Source organism: Erinaceus europaeus, chromosome 2 (assembly GCF_950295315.1).
Source record: "Erinaceus europaeus chromosome 2, mEriEur2.1, whole genome shotgun sequence".
NCBI classification, from domain to species: Eukaryota; Metazoa; Chordata; class Mammalia; order Eulipotyphla; family Erinaceidae; genus Erinaceus; species Erinaceus europaeus.
In genome coordinates, this window is record NC_080163.1 from 164,153,153 (window position 1) to 164,171,709 (window position 18,557).

Below are 18,557 nucleotides of genomic sequence, written 5' to 3' on the forward strand. Positions count from 1 at the left end.
ACTGTAAATTTGTAAATTAGTTAATGAAGTTCATTTTAAAAAGTTGAAAATTAAAAATAAAATAGAAAATTAGGGATACAATCTAAAATCTGGACAAATACTAGGAGATGCTATGTAGATGTTTTTTGATATATTGTTAAGGATAAATTAGTTACACATTTGAGTAAATATAAAGATATAAAGAAAAAAATAAGAACAAATGAAATCTACTTTTTACAGATGACTGAGAACCAAATAACAGTATATACCAGTGAAGAAGTATAAACAAAGCTAGTTCTTCATTTTTATGGGCAAACAAAGGCAAAAAGAAGTAACTCATCACATGACCATTCTCATTTTATACCAGAGGCATAACATGAATCAAATACAGCAGTGCTAACTTTGGTTTTTAACTAGCCATATTCACAGCTAAGATTCTCAGTCATACTCCTTCAGCAAAGAAGCATGCCATGAGTCAAAAAAAAAAAAAAAAAAAAACTACTAAAATATTCCAGGAGAAATTTGCAAACACAAATATAGTTGAATACTTTAATATACCATTCTCACATAATTAAATATATAGACAATTTGAACAAGTTACTTATTTACATTTTAATTCAAATATATAATAAGCCCTGTACGTAAAAGAATCCAAGAACAGCTGGTTTTATCTTTTATTCTTTTAGACTTTGAAGATGCAGAAATTTGCAGTGCAAGCTGTAAAATGTTGCAGAACACAACAACAACAACAAAAAAAAAATGAAGTTTCTTACTTCATTTCTCAAGCAAAGCCAGCATAGCCAAAACAAAATTTTAGCTCACTGGTGATTTATCAATTAAAAAATGTTATTTGAAATTAGCCTATCTGCATTTTGAAAGAATTGCTTACTTAACACCACCAAGTAGGTGACTATCTAAGCTTACACTAAAACTTAAAATGGGGGCACTTATCACAAAATTACATCTTTTTTAAATTTTTTAATTATATTTATTTATTGAATAGAGGCAGTTAGAAATTTAGAGGGGAGGGAGTAATAGAGAGGGAGAGAGACAGAGAGACACCTGCAGCTCTGCTTCACCACTCGTGAAGCTTTCCCCTGCAGGTAGGGACTGGGGGCTCGAACCCATGTCCTTGTGCACTGTAACATGTGCACTCAACAAGGTGTGCCACTTCCCAGCCCCAATTACATCTTCTTTTCAATATTTTTTCTTTTCATTCATTGTATAAATCTTTCCAAGTCTGTTCAATTATAGCTTTTTCTATCTTCTTTTGGAACAGTACTGTATATTGATTATAGAATAAGTACTCGAGGCAAACTCCTGTTAATTTTTTTTCAATATAGTACAATAATGTCACAGTGAAAATCTACACACATTTATGTTTATGCAGTTAAGTGAATAGTTCTCACTTTATAGAGTAATATGGGGAGGGCAGGCTTAAAGATACTTAACTTGGTAGAATGTATGTGAGGACCTAGGTTCAAGCCCAGCATCACTTGGGTACACTATGGATAGCACCAGAGGAGCTCCATGGATGATGAATAGTGCTGAGGTGTCTCTCATTGCTTTCTCACTCTCCCCCCCCCCCACCCCTAAATGAAAAGTTTTTTTAAATGTTGGGCCTAGAACTCTACTCAGTTGTATGGTACATGCACAAGCTCTTGAGTTTATACTCCAATTTCACAGAAAGACTTTAAATAAGTTTTGTTGCTATATTTAAGTGAATTGACAGAGAGAATTATTTTTTGACAGGCCAGGGAATGAACTCAGGGTCTCACACAGCTTAATAACACTGCTAAGTGATTTCCATGGGCTATAATTATTATTATTATATCATTTTATTTGAGAAAGTGATAATTTACAAGACTGTTGTTATGTGTGTACAGTTTCTTATCTCCCCACAATAGATGTCAGCAGACATTGCTCCTTCTTAGCACACTAGTCCTACCCCCTTTCAATCCCTTCTTGCCTATTCTTTCAGGTAAGTCCTTGGATCTGCTGCAGTAGACTACAACTAATTAAAGTTTCACCCTGTACTTTCTTTCTTTCTTTCTTTCTTTCTTTCTTTCTTTCTTTCTTTCTTTCTTTCTTTCTTTCTTCAGTTCTACCTGTGAGTGAAATTATCCAATATTGGTGCTTCTCCTTCTGGTTTATTTATGATACCTTCAGGTTTTATCTGGGGGATTGGAAGAGGAGGGGAGGCATCCAACCACCAGGCCTATGAAATCACTTGCTCTGACTGTCAAGGCAACCACAGCTTTTTCTTAATAGCAACAAATTAATGCTGATTTTTTAAATATTTTATTTATTAATGAGAAAGGGAGAGAGAGAGAAAGAACCAGACATCATCTGGTACATGTGTTGCTGGGGATTGAACTCAGGACCTCACGCTTGAGAGTCCAGTGCCTTATCCACTGCGCCACCTCCCGGGCCACATTAGTGCTAATTTTTAAGCTGATAATTTGTTATGACCCAGGAGTGATGTTATAAATAACCAAATGGCCCTTGACAGAAAAAGAAGGTCCTCCACCCCTGTATTAGACTTTAGCACAACCCACCATCCATGGAGACACACACACACACACACACACACACACACACGGTTCTGGGGCTTGAACCCAGGATCTTGAAGCTCGCAAAGCATATACTCAACTGGGTGATATCCTAGCTCCTAATATGATTTTTGCAATCACCCCCAAAACCATTGCACAACAGTTATCTTCTCTATCATAGCTTACCCTTACCTAATTGAACATTCTTTTTTTCCCATTATTGGGAGATTAATGGTTTACAGTAAAATGCAATAGTTTGCACATGTATAACATTTCCACGTAACAATGCAACTCCCACTAGGTGCTCTTCTGCCATCATCTTCTAAGACCTGAACTCTCCTCCCCACCCCAGAGTCTTTTATTTTGGTGCAGTACACCAACTCCAGTCCAAGTTCTGCTTAGTTTTTTCCCTTCTGATCTTATTTTTAACTACCTATGACTAAGAGCATCCTATATCATCCTTTTGTTTCTAATTTATCTCACTTGACATAATATCTTGAAACTCCATCTATGATGAGGTGAAGAAGGTGAACTCACCATTTTTAATAGCTGAGTAGTATTCCATTGTGTATATAGACCACAACTTACTCAGCCACTCATCTGTTGTGGACATCTAGATTGCTTCCAAGTTTTGGCTATTACAAATTGTGCTGCTATGAACATAGGTATACGTGAATCTTTTTGGATGGGTATGTTTGGTTCCTTAAGGTATATCCCAAGGAGAGGAATTGCAGGGTCATAGGGTAGGTCCACTTCTAGCCTTCTGAGAGCTCTCCAGACTGCTTTCCACAGGGGTTGGACCAATTAACATTCCCACCAGCAGTGCAAGAGAGTTCCTTTGTCCCCACAACCATCCATCATTTCTTACTGCTATCTTTTTTGATGTATGACATTCTCACAGGAGTGAAGTGGTATCTCATTGTCTTCATATTTAATTGAATGTTCTTAATATCCTACTTTTGAAAGAGTTTATCAGCACAAAAGCATAAAAGAAAATGTTGGGCTGAGAGAAATAGTACAGAGGTTTAAGCAACATGTTCATGTCTGAAGCACTAGAAATCTCAGGCTCAGTCACCCCATGAGCCAGATCTGAGCAGTGGTCTGACTTAACAAAAGGAAAAAAAAGGAGGGGGCAGAAAGATAAGATAAATGAAGAAATCAATGAAAATGAAAAATTCTAAATGTCTTAATAATATAAATAAATTGTATCATTTTCTAGCTTTTAAATAATTTTAATTATTATATTGACATTAACATATAGTTATAGTATAATATTTGAATGGGACTTAAACTGTAACAATTAAATTGTGTATGAGTTTGAGTTATATATGTAAAGAAAAAAATAAAAGCAGAATAACATTGAAATGTTATCATGATTACTTACTGGTTATAGGACTTTCCTTGTTTTTTTTTTTTTTTTTTTTTTGCATTTTACTTACTACACTGATCATGTGTTTTAAATTTAATAAAATTATTTTTAAAATATTTCAAACATATGCTATAGTTTATATATAAAAATGTATTCCAAACATGAAGTTGCACCTAACTGATTTAGGAAATACTAGAATGAAAATCTGCCATGATTTTAAAGGATGAAAATTCCTACTTTAAATGTTAAGCATATAACATAATGACTCTTTGGCCTCTCTCATATAAAATAAATAAAAATTTTTTACTTTTAAAGTTTTTAAGGGGCCAGGGGGTGATGTACCTGGTTGAGGGGACATGTTACAATTTGAAAGGACCTAGGTTCAATCCCCCAATACCCACCTGTAGGGGAAAAACTTTGTGAGTAATGAAGCAGATAATTTTTCTCTTCCTCCCTACCTCTCCCTCTTGATTTCTGGCTAATTACCCAATAAATAAATTAATATAATAAATAATTTTAAAAGATTGTTATTTAATAAGAGAGGGTGAACCAGAACACCATTCAGGCATGTGAAATTGAACTGAGGACCTGACACATACAAATCTTGGACTGTTACTTAAGTGCTTACCTCTCCTACTATAAATAGTCTTCTTTTAAAAAAGGTATATAAATGTTAAACATGTTAAACTCTAATGAAATAATAATTAAGCCATAAGATCCACCCAATCCTACCCCACAAATGGAGAGATTTCATTCTGAGAAAATGACTAAGTTTATCTATTTCTGAAGCTACAGACCTGTTTTCCTTATAGTATAATTAAAAATCTCTACTCATTAGTCTGTCAGAAAATTAATTTAGCAGCTTATTTAGCTATAAGTACTTTATTTAATGTAATAAAATAGAGCAATATAAATCATCTGAGTACACACTGTACTAGTAAGGTTTTTTTAAATTTGAGGAGTATATGTCCTAATACTGGATGATGATATAAAATGTAATTTGTGTGCTGTGCTCAGAAAATGTTGAAAACCACTAGTACAATTGCAACATGCTTTAGTGCTATTCAAAAATGGCCTGGGGGGAGTCAGGCGGTAGTGCAGTGGGTTAAGCGCACGTGGCGCAAAGTGCAAGGACCAACATAAGGATCCCAGTTCGAGCCCCTGGCTCCCCACCTGCAGGGAAGTCACTTCACAAGCAGTGAAGCAGGTCTGCAGGTATCTGTCTTTCTCTCCCCCACTGTCTTCCCCTCCTATCTCCATTTCTCTCTGTCCTATCCAACAATGACGACAACAATAATTACAACAATTAAAAAAAAGGGCAACTAAAGGGAATAAATAGATAAATATATTTTTTAAATGGCCTGGGCTCAGGATGTAGCTCAATGAATATAAAGAACATGCTTTACAGATGTGAGACAATGGATTCAATCTTTGGCAACACAAAATTATAAAAATAAGTAAGGGCTGGGTCTAATCATCTTTTTACTTATAGATATATCTTATTGTTACAAATACTACTTATTGTTAGTTCATATTCCAGAAAAGCCTAATAGTCAAGTGTTACAAGCAAGTTACATTACAGAGAATTCTCAGTGTCCCAAGTAACAAATACACATACACACATAGATATATTTATTTGGTTAAGAAAAGAGAGATGAATCAATGGCAGGATCAAACCTGAGGTCGTGCAAATGCAAATCCCATGCTCTACCACTGAGCAGCCTCCTCTGGCTGCAAAAGGAATCATTCCCTTACCTAAATCGCACACTGACTGAAGTTTTGAAAGGAACAACTAAGTTGACAGAGATAGAGAGGAGAAACTTTGTCTTTTAATGAATAAAAGAAAGGGAACATGGGGAAGGAAAAAGAAATAGTTCTATGCAGTAACTGATGTATCCTTCTGAATTAATCACAAAAAACAAGTAGATGAATTACAGAAATTCTAGGAAATCTGAGAAACTTAGAAAGTTTACAATCTGTTCAGTAATTAGAAAGTGCATCTGCACAGATGCAAATAAGTCAGAAAAAAAAATTCAGGAATTATAGCATCAACAAAAGATTTGCTTCATGAAATTCTGTTTACAAACTGAATACTAGTATACTATTGCCATCTATACAAATCCTAATACTGAGGGAAACTGCCATTTAACAGCTTGGAGAACAGAAAATTGCAGAAAGAATGTGAGTTGCCTACTTTATGTCTTTACTAACAAATGTTTTTGTCATTGCACAAGTTGCTATCAATAGCAAATAGTATCTATTGCACAAGTATATTTGGTACAAAGAAATTTGACTACAATCTCATTCATTATCCTATAATACAGGTGATTCCTTCTCATTACCCTAGCCTTACTAGATTTACAATAACCAGTATACTTTTAACTTAAAGGCTGAAATTCACAAATTCTTTAATGGGCAGAATACCTGAGACAAAGGAAGTGTTCAGTATACATATAATTAATGCAAGAATGCAATACATTTTTTATATTATACATCGTTAGATAAATTACTCTCAGTATAGGGAATTAGTATAGGGAAAACAGATTTCGCATCTCCTTAGATTCTCACAATTTCCTCTCTTAAGTTTATTATAAATATAGTCTCAGATAAAATTGAATATACACATTTGAAGAAGAAATTATTGGGACAGGCATGAATGTTCATCCAGTACGGTATCTGCCTTACCATTCAGGAGGCCCAGGTTTGAGTCCCTGGCATGTCATATGGGAGTACTGTAGCACATGAAAAGCTTTGATGTTGTGTTATCTCTCTGTTTGTGTCTCTGCTCTCTTAAAATGATGACCTGTAGTAGAGAAATTGAGCAGGCATAAAGCCCGGGGACAGACACACATAGATATTATTGATTTAGTTACCATTTATATTTTTAGCAGTTTTCTCATAGGTAATGTTTTAATATCCCTTCTTTTGATTTGTTATAACAGAGACAAATTGAGAGGGAAAAGGGAGATAAAGAAGAGGAGAAAGAAAGCAAGAGAGAGAGAGAGAAAGAGGGACCTGGAGTCTGCTTCACTACTTGTGAAACTTCCCCCCCACCCTGCAAATGGGGACCAGAGACTTGAACCCAGGTCCTTGAATTCAAGTAGGTATGCAGCAGTCTGGCCCTGGTTATTGGACTTTTAGGCTAGTTGGTGTTTTGTTTTGTTTTTGTTTTTTAAATTTCTTTATTTTTAAGTATTTTAATTAATAACAAAATAAACATTGATAAATATAGGAAACATTAAACAATAACTTTGAAATATTTTAAACAATTTTTGACTGGTTACCATTGTTGTGCTTATCCATGCCTTACACTGCCACTGCCACCAAATAAACTATTAAGAGATGCTAACACTTTAAGATCTAGATTTATGAGAGTGCCTTAGGATTATTCAGATTTCTGAAGCATTCATTGTAATTTTCAGGTATAGTTTCTAAATTTCTTTGGCTTAAAATATTTTTAATGAGATAAACAGAGCAGCATTCAGTTAAAGCGTATGATGACAGGGGGATTAAACCTGGAGCATCTGGAGGCCTTCTGTGGGTTTGCAGATCCTGTCATCTAACACTGAGCTATCATCCTAGTCTATTTCTATCCTGAAATAAATTTATATTCTGGCTAATTCTACCCTGAAATTTAAAAAAATCATTCTTTCAGACAGTTGTTGGTCTTTCCCATTTTTAATATGGAATGCCTTGGTAAACAACATGAAAATTAGAAGTCACAAAATCAAATACAATATATGATACAGATTAATATTATATGTAGCTTAGTCAACATATAGAACCATATAGCACCATACTTCTACAAATATCTTAATAATCTGACACTGAAAAAAAAAAGCACTGATTTTTTTTTTAATCTCTAAGAGGCTCTCTACAGCCTGAGAATCAGGAACTTCCTGAACTGAACCCCCCAGTTACCTATGATGCTTATCCCTCTTTCCTTTATACCCCCTACACATATCCAACTTGATTTCTGATATGTACACACATATCTGCTGTTTTCACTTCTATACTCAAATCTCTTGTTCACCCTTTCAGTCTCTCTTCACCTCCCTTGTCTCTCACAACCTCCAGACTGGATAGAAACTTTTTCTGGGTATGGCATATTACACCAAAGCAAAGGACCAAAACATTGAAGAAAATCTCTAGTATCTGTTCCCACTGGTTTCATTTAGAATAGCTTTGAAAATGGCCTGGAATTTAGTATGCTCTTTGTTCTCAAATTTATTTTGATTTAATGAGGAATTTAAAATAAAACATTTTATTTGAGTATTAGCTACGTTCACAAAAATTAGTACATGAAAATATAGATCCTACTTAATATTTTACATTTGAAAGAAATGAACAATCTAAAATAGTCCTGTTTTTATTTTTCTTGAAATAAAGTTTATATAAATAAAGCAAAAGAGGAAAGAAGAATAAATAAATCAGGAAGAGAGAAAAGAAAAAGGAGAAGGGATAGTTGGGTGGTAGCTAAGCGGGTTAAGCGCATGTGGCGCAAAGCGCAAGGACTAGGATAAGGATCTTGGTTTCCCTGGTTCCCCACCTGCAAGGGGGTTGTTCACAAGTGGTGAAACAGGTCTGCAGGTGTCTATCTGTCTCTCCCCCTCTGTCTTCCCCTCCTCTCTACATTTCTGTCTGTCCTATCCAATAACGATGACATCAATAACAACAATAACAACAACAATAAAACAACAAAGGCAACAAAAGGGAATAAATAAATTTAAAAAAAAAAAAGAAAGGAGAAGGAGGGAAAGAAAGGAAAAAGGGAGATAGATCTATTCTAGTTTCTGGTTATCATGAGAGGGTTGAGAAGTTAAATTTTCATCCTAAGCTTCCTCACCCAAAACAAATAGCCAAAATGAACATTAGTAACTCTTCAGTCCACCAGAGCTCTGATTACACAATTGAGTACATTGAAGATGTAATTAGAAACACTCCAATTGAAAAGCAAACAGAAAAATGAATTAAACAACAGAAAAAAAATTAAGTTTAGCTTCATGAGCACTAAGGTGTGCTACATTGCTATCTATACAAATGCCCCCCCCCACCGTGACTCTTCTCTCCCTGTAATATAGTTCTCTCCTACATTGAGTCTGCTTAACTACAAAGTGAGAGGCCAATACAGTTGCCCAATCACCTGATTATAGCTACGTGAGTTAACCCAGTCAAGCATTGCCTAGCTCGCCGGAATCATAAAATACTTATAATTGTAAGCCACAAAATCTTGGTTTTGTTGGATAAATATCTATAAAATAAAAATATTCTGCTTAATTAAATATGAAAATTTACAGAAAAAGACCCATTAACATTTATTTTAAGAAGGTATATTTAGACTCTGGACTTAGTAGAAAGAAAAGGGAATGATATGTAGAAGTGCAGGAGGTGAGAACTTACAACTTTAAAAGAATATTCTTACTGACAGTCACATCTTTAATCATGTCCTCTAGGAAGAAGGTGCATGTGAAAGAAATGACTTTGGTAAAGGAAAAATTATAAGGTATTTTTGTGTTTTATTTCTATTGATAGCAAAATAATTTCCTCCAGGTCTCCAACTTGACTAACATGTGACAGTTAACTAGCCTAATGAACATTTATTTTAAAATCACGTTTCAGTAAAAATAACATCTTGAAATTTAGAACTTTTTTAGTTCAAAGCTTCTCACCCTTGGCTTTGTATCTTTTATCCTTTTTCAGAACTAAGCACTTTTCTTCCCTGTGCTTGTTGTCACACTGAACTATAACATATAGCAAGATGTCATGCCCATTGGTTTTTGCCTCATGCAGAGGTATAGCTAGCCAACATAGAAAATTAAATTGCAATAAGGCATAAGCAAAGCTCTCCATTTACCTTATTGATTAGCACACTGTCCACTTTGAAAATCTGAATTTATATTTTTAATCTAAAGAGTGACAGCTGAAACATAATTACATATAACCTTAGAAAAGTTCCCTAACTTAATGCAACTATGCAAGGGTCCACAGGCAATAACACCCAATCCAATTTTATTGTTTTCCTTTACATTATTTAAAAATGGGCAAATAGATATGCATAGTTATAGACATAATCGTAAACTCATATCTGTGGCCTTGGGAGAACTACTGTAGCTTCCAATATTTATTGGATAGAGACAGTCAGAAATCAAGAGGGTAGGGGCGATACAGAGGGAGAGAGAAAGAGAGACGCCTGCAGCCCTGCTTCACCACTTACAAAGGTTTCCTTCTACAGGTGGGGACCAGTGGCTCAAACCTGAGTCCTTGTGCACTGTAGCATGTACGCTCAACCAGGTGCGCCACCACCCGGTCCCATGAATGTATTTTTTAAACCCACTGAGTCATAAATTTCAAAGTAGTGAACTTTGTGGCATATGAATTCTCTGTCAACTTAAGAAAGGAAGGAATTAAAAATTATTCCTAATTTTGTAGTTGAAAACCAGGTTGACATAGCTTGAATTAGTTTTCCAAACTTCTGGATTTATTCCAAAAGAGAAATCAAAAACTTCCATGGAAGTTGTTTTTACATTATTTTTTAAATATTTATTTTATTTATTCCCTTTTGTTGCCCATGTTGTTTTATTGTTGTAGTTATTGTTGTATTGATGTCGTTGTTGTTGGATAAGACAGACAGAAATGGAGAGAGGAGGGGGAGAGAAAGACACCTGCAGACCTGCTTTACCGCCTGTGAAGCAACTCCCCTGCAGGTGAGGAGCTGGGGGTTCGAACCAGGATCCTTACACCAGTTTTTGCACTTTGCACTGCCTGTGCTTAACCCGCTGTGCTACCGCATGACTCCCGTTTTTACATTATTATTAAGGAATTATATTGAGTTGAAATTCAGCCTCAAGAAATATGAAGATGATTATATAATAGCCAAGTCACTAACATTTGTTTAGTGTTTTGCCGTTTCAAGCCACTGTTAACATATATTCTAAATTAGTACTGTTGTAATTATTAATTCAGCAAAACTGTGCGATAGGAAGTATATTAAATATATACTATAATTTTATAGATGAGAAATCAGTCTATTATGTTTTTCTTTTGTTTTCTTAATCTCTAAGGCAAAGTTTATCATTTTATAAAATGCATGCAAGTTACATCCAGTAAATGTGTAGGTGAATGAACAGGCAAATAAATTAAAGCTGAGAGAGCATAAGGGACTTCCTAAAGATCAAACAAAGCAATATTCAAATTCTGTTTTTGGCATTAAGATCCAAAATGCTTTCCATAATACCACACTGCAAGTATTAGAGAACACATTTGTTCAAGTGCCATTCATTATCATGTTAATACTCAAAGTCCAGATGATTGTTTTCACTGATGTATGACATAAGGCCTCAAGGAAAATCAAATTTAAATGTACAAATCATTCTTGTTTATTTCCAAACCATCAGTTTAGTATAAGAGACATTTACTAAGTGACTGTTATATATTAGCCACTATGCTATACCCTAAGAATAGGACATAAAAATTCCTAAGTCATTGGAGGTAAAATTGCTGAGCACCTTTTTTCATGAAGCCATTTTCAGACTAGTATGGGGTTTACCGCATACTTTTTATGTCAAATATTTAGAAACTGAATTCAAAGGTAATTTTAAATATTCCGGAGGAGAACTGGGAGGTAGCTCACCTGATTGACTGAGGCCCTTAACATCTACAAGGGCCTGAGTTTCAGCCAAGGCTGAAAGATGTTAACAATCCATGGGGAGCTTGATGGAGAGTGACAGCAGCCAGAGTCAAGCTGGACAGCATTCCTTGGCCCTGTGAGTTTCTGAACCCTGTTTGTGCTCCGTAGATTCTGAGGCAATTATTCAACGTGTCTCTGAATTCAATAGGAGAACAGTATGGAAAAGCTGCCACTATACAGCCCCACTTCCAGACCACTGGGAGTGTATGTCTTCTCCAACCCAGTCAGGTCTCTGCCTCCAATTTCAGCACAGGGCCTCACTGCTCTACTCCAGTCTCCAAAGGACAGTAGCAATGGAGACTTACAGTTGCTTTTGGTGAACCTTAGGGGATCCTCTCCTCCCTTCAGTAGTTTATTTGTTGATAAAATTCAGACCCAAGGTGGTGCCTCAACTGGCAAACTGCTAGACCATTCGCTCCTGAGTAGATACGGGCTTTCAGCCCCAGGAATATCTCCTTAGGCCCTTCTCTGTCCACGAGCCACACGTGTTTGCGCTCACCCGTGACAGTGGGTTCCCAAAGTAATCCAAGTCTTGTCTTGTGTTCTCAGGTGATCTTCTTTGATATTCTTAGTTGACTAGGGAGAGGAGAGAGCTGCACTTGATGAAGAGTGATGGAGAGTGAAACAGTGCTATGGAGTCTCTCCTCTCTGTCTCCCTCTCTTCCTCTCTATCTAAAATAATTGACCTAGAGGGGTCACTTAGTGGTATTACTTTTTTTTATAGTAATTAACATTTTTAACTTAGTGGTATTACTGCACACTGATTTCCCATCACCAAATCAAAATATTTTGTTTCTCATTTTTATTGAAGTAGCAGGTATAGCAAATTGTAGTCCAACATCTATATAAACTGTATTATACTCTCCACCAGCTTTACTCTCAAAGCAGTAAATGTGAAAGACATGTCTCTGATATTCTGATTACTGTAAAAAATGGCGACTAATCCCTAGCACTGCAAAAACGGTATCATCTGTTTTCCATCTACACCATGCTTCGGCCTCGCGTGCATGACGATGCGAGAATCCGGCATGAAGCCCAGCCAGTCTATCTTGGCGTTACTCTCGATCGCACCCTGTCATTTCACAAACATCTCATAAAAACTGCAGCAAAGGTGGGCGCGAGGAATAACGTAATTGCAAGACTGGCCAGCTCCTCATGGGGCGCGAGCGCTTCCACACTATGATCATCATCTCTGGCATTATGCTATTCCACTGCAGAATACTGTGCCCCAGTATGGTTCCGTAGCCCCCATGTCCACTTGGTTGATTCCAAATTATATTCCTCCATGAGGATCATTTCTGGAACCATCCGTTCCACCCCGGTTCCATGGCTGCCAGTTCTTAGCAACATCGCCCCGCCAGATATTCGTCGGGATGCGGCATCATCTAAGTTCATTTCCCACATCTACGCTCCACCAGACCTGCCAATATACGCGGATATCTTCGCCCACCCTGTCCAACGCTTGACGTCTCGTCACCCAATCTGGTCCCCTACGCCTACACTGAACTTCTCTGTTCCGGACTCTTGGAAACAGAGTTGGCAGTCAGCTGAGGTAAAGAACAAACACCTCATCACAGACCCCTGCAAGCGTCAACCCGGCTTTGACCTAGCACATTATGATTGGGCCCTCCTCAATCACTATCGAACAGGTCATGGCCGGTGCGCCGCTATGTTCCATCGCTGGGGAGCCAGAGACGACCCGAACTGCCCCTGCGGCTACAGACAGACTATGACCCACATAGTCAACGACTGCCACCTCTCCAGATTCAAAGGAGGTCTCGAAACTTTACATCAGGCTCAACCTGACGCTGTTGACTGGCTACGGAAGAAGGGCAAACGCTAGAAGAAGAAGAAGTAGTCCAAAAGCCACACACTAGGCCAACTGTGTGTGCCTTGTGGCAGGAGTGGAACAACAGTTCCGTCAACAGGATGCTGGGGAATCTATCACTGAGTGGCTGGAATCCCAGAGTGGGAAGCTGGGAGCCCAGGTTCCCCAACATCCTGTCCTGTGGGGACAAAGCAGTCAGTCCCCTTTAGCCATTCATGTCAGATATTCAAGGAGGTACTGACTGGGAGCAACTGGAGGTCCAGCTCAGGGTAGTTGTTAGTTCAGTTCTGGGTAGCTAGAAGCCAGACTATAGCAGCTGGTGTTCCAACACTTAAGTTATGGTCTCAATATAATATTCTCTCAGAACTATAAATTTGAGAGTAACAGATGCTTCTCACAATAATTTTCTCTCCCAAAAAGAGACATGATTTTCACTAAAGTTACATAAAATACTGGTTGTTTGAATGTCTTCATTTATTTCATTTTTTTTTTTTAGAACTACTATTTTACCTCAACCAGGGCAATGCAAGACAACTTATAAACTATTAGATGAAATTTTTTTTTCTGGTTTAAAGTCTTGTAGATAGAATTCATTGTTCTTTGCACTCACCGTTAAATACAAACACACATTCACATACCAAGAAAGATAACATTTTAGAGAATGTCTTTTTTCAGTTACTGATTATTCTTTCTGTCTTTTATGTCAGCACATAAGCATTAAATTTTATTTTTGACAAATAGACATCAAAGTTATGAGAAAGTCCATAACTAGTATTTTTAGATAGTGAAATTAATCAGTGTCTGCCTGACTGGGAGTATGGACCGACCAGTCAATGCCCATGTTCAGCAGGGAAGCAATTATAGAAGCCAGACCTTCCATCTTCTGCAACCCACAATGACCCTGGGTCCATGCTCCCAGAGGGATAGAAAATGGGAAAGCTATCTATCAGGGGAGGGGGTGGGATATGGAGATTGGGTGGTGGGAAATATGTGGAGTTGTACCCCTCCTACCCTATGGTTTTGTTCATTAATCCTTTCTTAAATAAAAAAATAATAATTTTTTAAAAATCAGTGTCTGCCTGAAAACATATGTATGGAAACTATTACAATGAAATGTGTCTTAAATAAATAAATAACCTACTTTACAGTGGTATTAAGTCAGATTACGAGTATTCTCTAATTATGATATTCTCATGGAAAATAAGAATGAATGAGTTTTTTTTAGTTTTTCCTTTGAATTACATAAATAATATGTACAGGAACTATTTTGGGAAGTAGACTATGGCACAATAATAAATGTAAGAATGTGCATGTATTTGAATCTGAAAGTTGAGCAAATTACTACTATAACATTCTTTTTGTTGTTGTTGAGGAGGAGGAGGAAGAGCCAGTGGTTCACACATATATGATTTTACTGTTCCCAAACCAATATTTTCATTCAGATAGAGGGGAGAAACCTGTGCTCCAGAACTTCCATTAGGCCATGTGATGCCACAAACATGACAAGACACACCCTTTTGAGCAGTGAGCACCCCTTTTTTATGTAGTTCTTATAAACTGTTCAAAATTCTTATTTATAGCTAATGATTTACCTTTAGTTAGACTATACTTATATCTGTGATATAAAAAGTGATATGTGATATGATTTAATTGAAATGTTAGACTTCAGGCCTCATATTTTGAAAGGAAATAAATTATGTTTTCATTCAATAAATACGCTGAGTATTTAATGTACCCCCAGACCTGTTTCTACTCAGAATACATAAATAAAACTTAAATCCATGGGAAAGAAGCAATAAACATGAGTAATTTACTAATATATATTTACATGATATTATATGGGTTGGAGAAAGTAAAGCAGGATAACAAGGATAGAGGATTTATTTGTGATGTTGAGTGTTGAGGCTAGGTTTCATTAGAACAATGGTTTGAAAGAGGTGAAGAAGTCAAACAGAGTCATCATTTGAGAATATTCTGGGCAAAGATTAATGCTAGTGATTCCTAGAATTTCCAAAAAACAATGAAATGATTAAATGAATAGCAGAATGAAAGAGAAGGGACCTATGTGCTAACTGGTATGGAGAGTATAAACTAGATATGACAAGTTTTTATTCAAATGTATATATTAACGATAAGAACAATGGATAAAGTAGAAAAGGGTTTTATTATTATTAACAGTGCTTTACAAGATTTCAGGCATAGAGTGTCAAACCCATATATGTATATGTGTATGCATTTCTCCACACCACCAAAGTCCTGTACCCCCCATAACTACTATAGATTTTCATGATCATGAAGTCCAATTAAAAAACTATTAAAATAATTTAGGTTTGTGTGAGATGAACGTGATAACCACTACAGTATGGGAATAGGCAATAAGTAGGTTTAGGTTTGTGATGAACGTGGCTTATACCAAAATGATAGCAGTAGAGATAGAAATAAGTGTTAGAATTGTGTAGTATATATATTTATATATACTTCTTGACAGAATAGGTGATAGTATTTGAAAGGAACAAACTGCTATACCTACAGGGTAATTAACCTGATAAAGTATAAAGATGGTGTTCCAAATGAAATAAGTATGGGGAAAGCATATGAGTTCTGCTTTGAATATATTTAGTTTCTTATTTATCATCACCAGGATTTTGCTGTGGTTTCATACCTGCTCAATTCCACCACTCCCAGTGGATTACTTTTCTTTTTTTCCAGATAGAGGGTAAAAGACAGGGGAGAAAGAAAGATACCACAGTATCATTCCACCACTTGTAAAGCTTCCCATGTGCATGGTACTCCCATGTATTGGCCGTGTATGGGCTCAAATTCAGGTCCTCAGATATGGTAAAGTGGCTGTTCTACTAAATGAGCTATCGCCCAGCCGCCCCCCCCCCCCCGTCTTTTAAATGTGGAAAATAAGATGCTGGACATAGTGGCACACCTGCTTGAGCACACATTACCATGTTCAAGAAACCTGGTTCAAACCCCTGATTCCCACCCACAAGTGGGGAACTTCACAAGCAGTGAAGCAGGTCTGTATGTATCTGTCTTTTTCCCTCTCAATTTTCCTCTTTCCTCTCCTTTGCTCCTTTTCTTATCAAATAAAATAGAAAGAAAATAGGGGGTGTAGCCACCAGAAGCTATGGATTCCTAGTGCTGGCACTGAGCCCCAGCAGTAATCATGGTGGCAGTGAAAAAATAGAATGAAAAACAAAATATGGTGAGCATATAGTTGGATATGAGAGCCTATGACTTAGAATCTTAGGCTGGAATTATAAATTTTGGTGTATTAGAGACTGACCTGAATTTCCTTGGTCATATTCAACTCCTAGATTCTTTTAACATAATTTCAGACATCAAGAGATTCATAGTCAACACAGATTGCTATTCTCTTACTACTACTAAATATGAAAGAAAAATCTCAACCAGATTTTATGGAAATTAACACTAAATATACACTCATAAACAAGTACACAAAGCTATTGATATAATCTGTTGTACACTTTTTCATGGCTAATTCACTAAAAACAAGCCTATGATAAAATTATTTGTTAATTAAAGCAAAGAAAACGTATCAAAACTAAAAGGATGGTGCAAAAGCAGTGCTCAGATTGAATTGGACAAGTGTATATATACTTTACAAATAAGAAAAATCTCAAATTACCTTTACTCCTTCAGGCACTTAAAAAGTATAAACCAGAGCCAAAACTATCAGAGGGAAGGAAACAGTGGAGATTTCATCAGGTATAAATGAAACAGCATAGAGTAATAAAAAGAAGAGATTACAGAAATGGAAAATTAGTTGTTTGAAAGTACCAACAAAACTGACACTCCTTTGTCTGAAGTAAATACTAAAAAATGGAGAAGATATAAAAATTAAACATGAACATTGGAGCTACTAACCCTATAGCAATTGAAACTATAAGAGAATATACAACAGATTAATCTAGATGAAGTAACTTCTTAGGACCAGCAAAGTAACTTACTAGGACAGTGTGCTGCTTTGTCATATGCACAACCCAGGATCAACTCTGACCTGCTATGGCTTTCTTACACTCTCTCCATCTATCTCACTCTCTACCTGAAAAAATTGTCCCAGAAACAAAAAGAAAATGTTTAAGAGACATAATATCAAAATTGATTCAAAATAAACCTTAACATCTGAAAATCTAAAATGGGAGATTAAATCAGTAGTCAGAAGACTTCCAACAAAGAAAAATTAAGGAATATGTGGCTTCACTGTAAACTCTACAAATCATTCAAAGAATTAACATCAATTGATTTATACTCACTCAAACAATAGATCAAAAAGAGAAGACACTTGTTCTGTGAGACCATCATTACACTAATAGGAAAGCCAAAGTTACCACTAGAGAAAGAAAAAAAAAGTATACACCAGTATGCCATATGATTATTGCTACAAAAACCCTCAACAAAATTTTATCAAGCCAAATCTAACAGCATATACACTGATCATCTGGGATTTGTTCTAGGAATATAAAAATTGTTCAACATAAAATCAATGTAACACCCTATAGAACTATGGGGGGGGAATGATCATCTCCAGAGACACAAAAACCACTTGAAAAAATTCAACAATAATTCAAATTCCATAATAGAAAGAAAGAAATAAAAAAGGAAGGAGAGAGAGAGGGAAGGAAAGAAGGGAGGGAGGAAAGAAAGAAAGAAAGGAAGGAAGAAAGGAAAGAAAGAAAGAAAGAAAGAAAAGAAAGAAAAAGAAAGAAAGGAAGAAAGAGAGAAAGAAAGAAAGAAAAAGAGAGAAAGGAAAAAAGGGAGCCGGGTGGTAGCATAGTGGGTTAAGTGCTCATGGTACAAAGCAAGGACCGGCATAAGGATCCGGGTTCGAGTCGCCAGCTCCCCACCTGCAAGCGGGTTGCTTCACAAGCAGTGAAGCAGGTCTGCAGGTGTCAAAAAAAAAAAAAGAAGAAGGGGACTTCATTAACATGAAAAGGGGCATTGTTTTTTAAAAGGCACCACAAAGCCTGGCAAAATTGCTGACTTGGCAAGTGGCTTGATTATTTGGGAAATACTCTGGAGATTTTTCAAGGTATGTATCCAAAAAGATGTAGGTACAGCTATGTTCATAGCAGCACAATTCATCAAGGCCCATACCTGGGAGCAACTCAG

The 18,557-nt window shown here is 36.4% G+C and overlaps 1 protein-coding gene across 1 annotated transcript in view; it reads left to right on the top strand.

Annotated features, from left to right (window-relative positions):
• The window catches only part of ITFG1 (integrin alpha FG-GAP repeat containing 1), a 189,029-nt gene that overhangs the window by 161,447 nt on the left and 9,025 nt on the right, over nt 1–18,557 (top strand). The gene's annotated exons all lie outside the window — the stretch shown is intronic.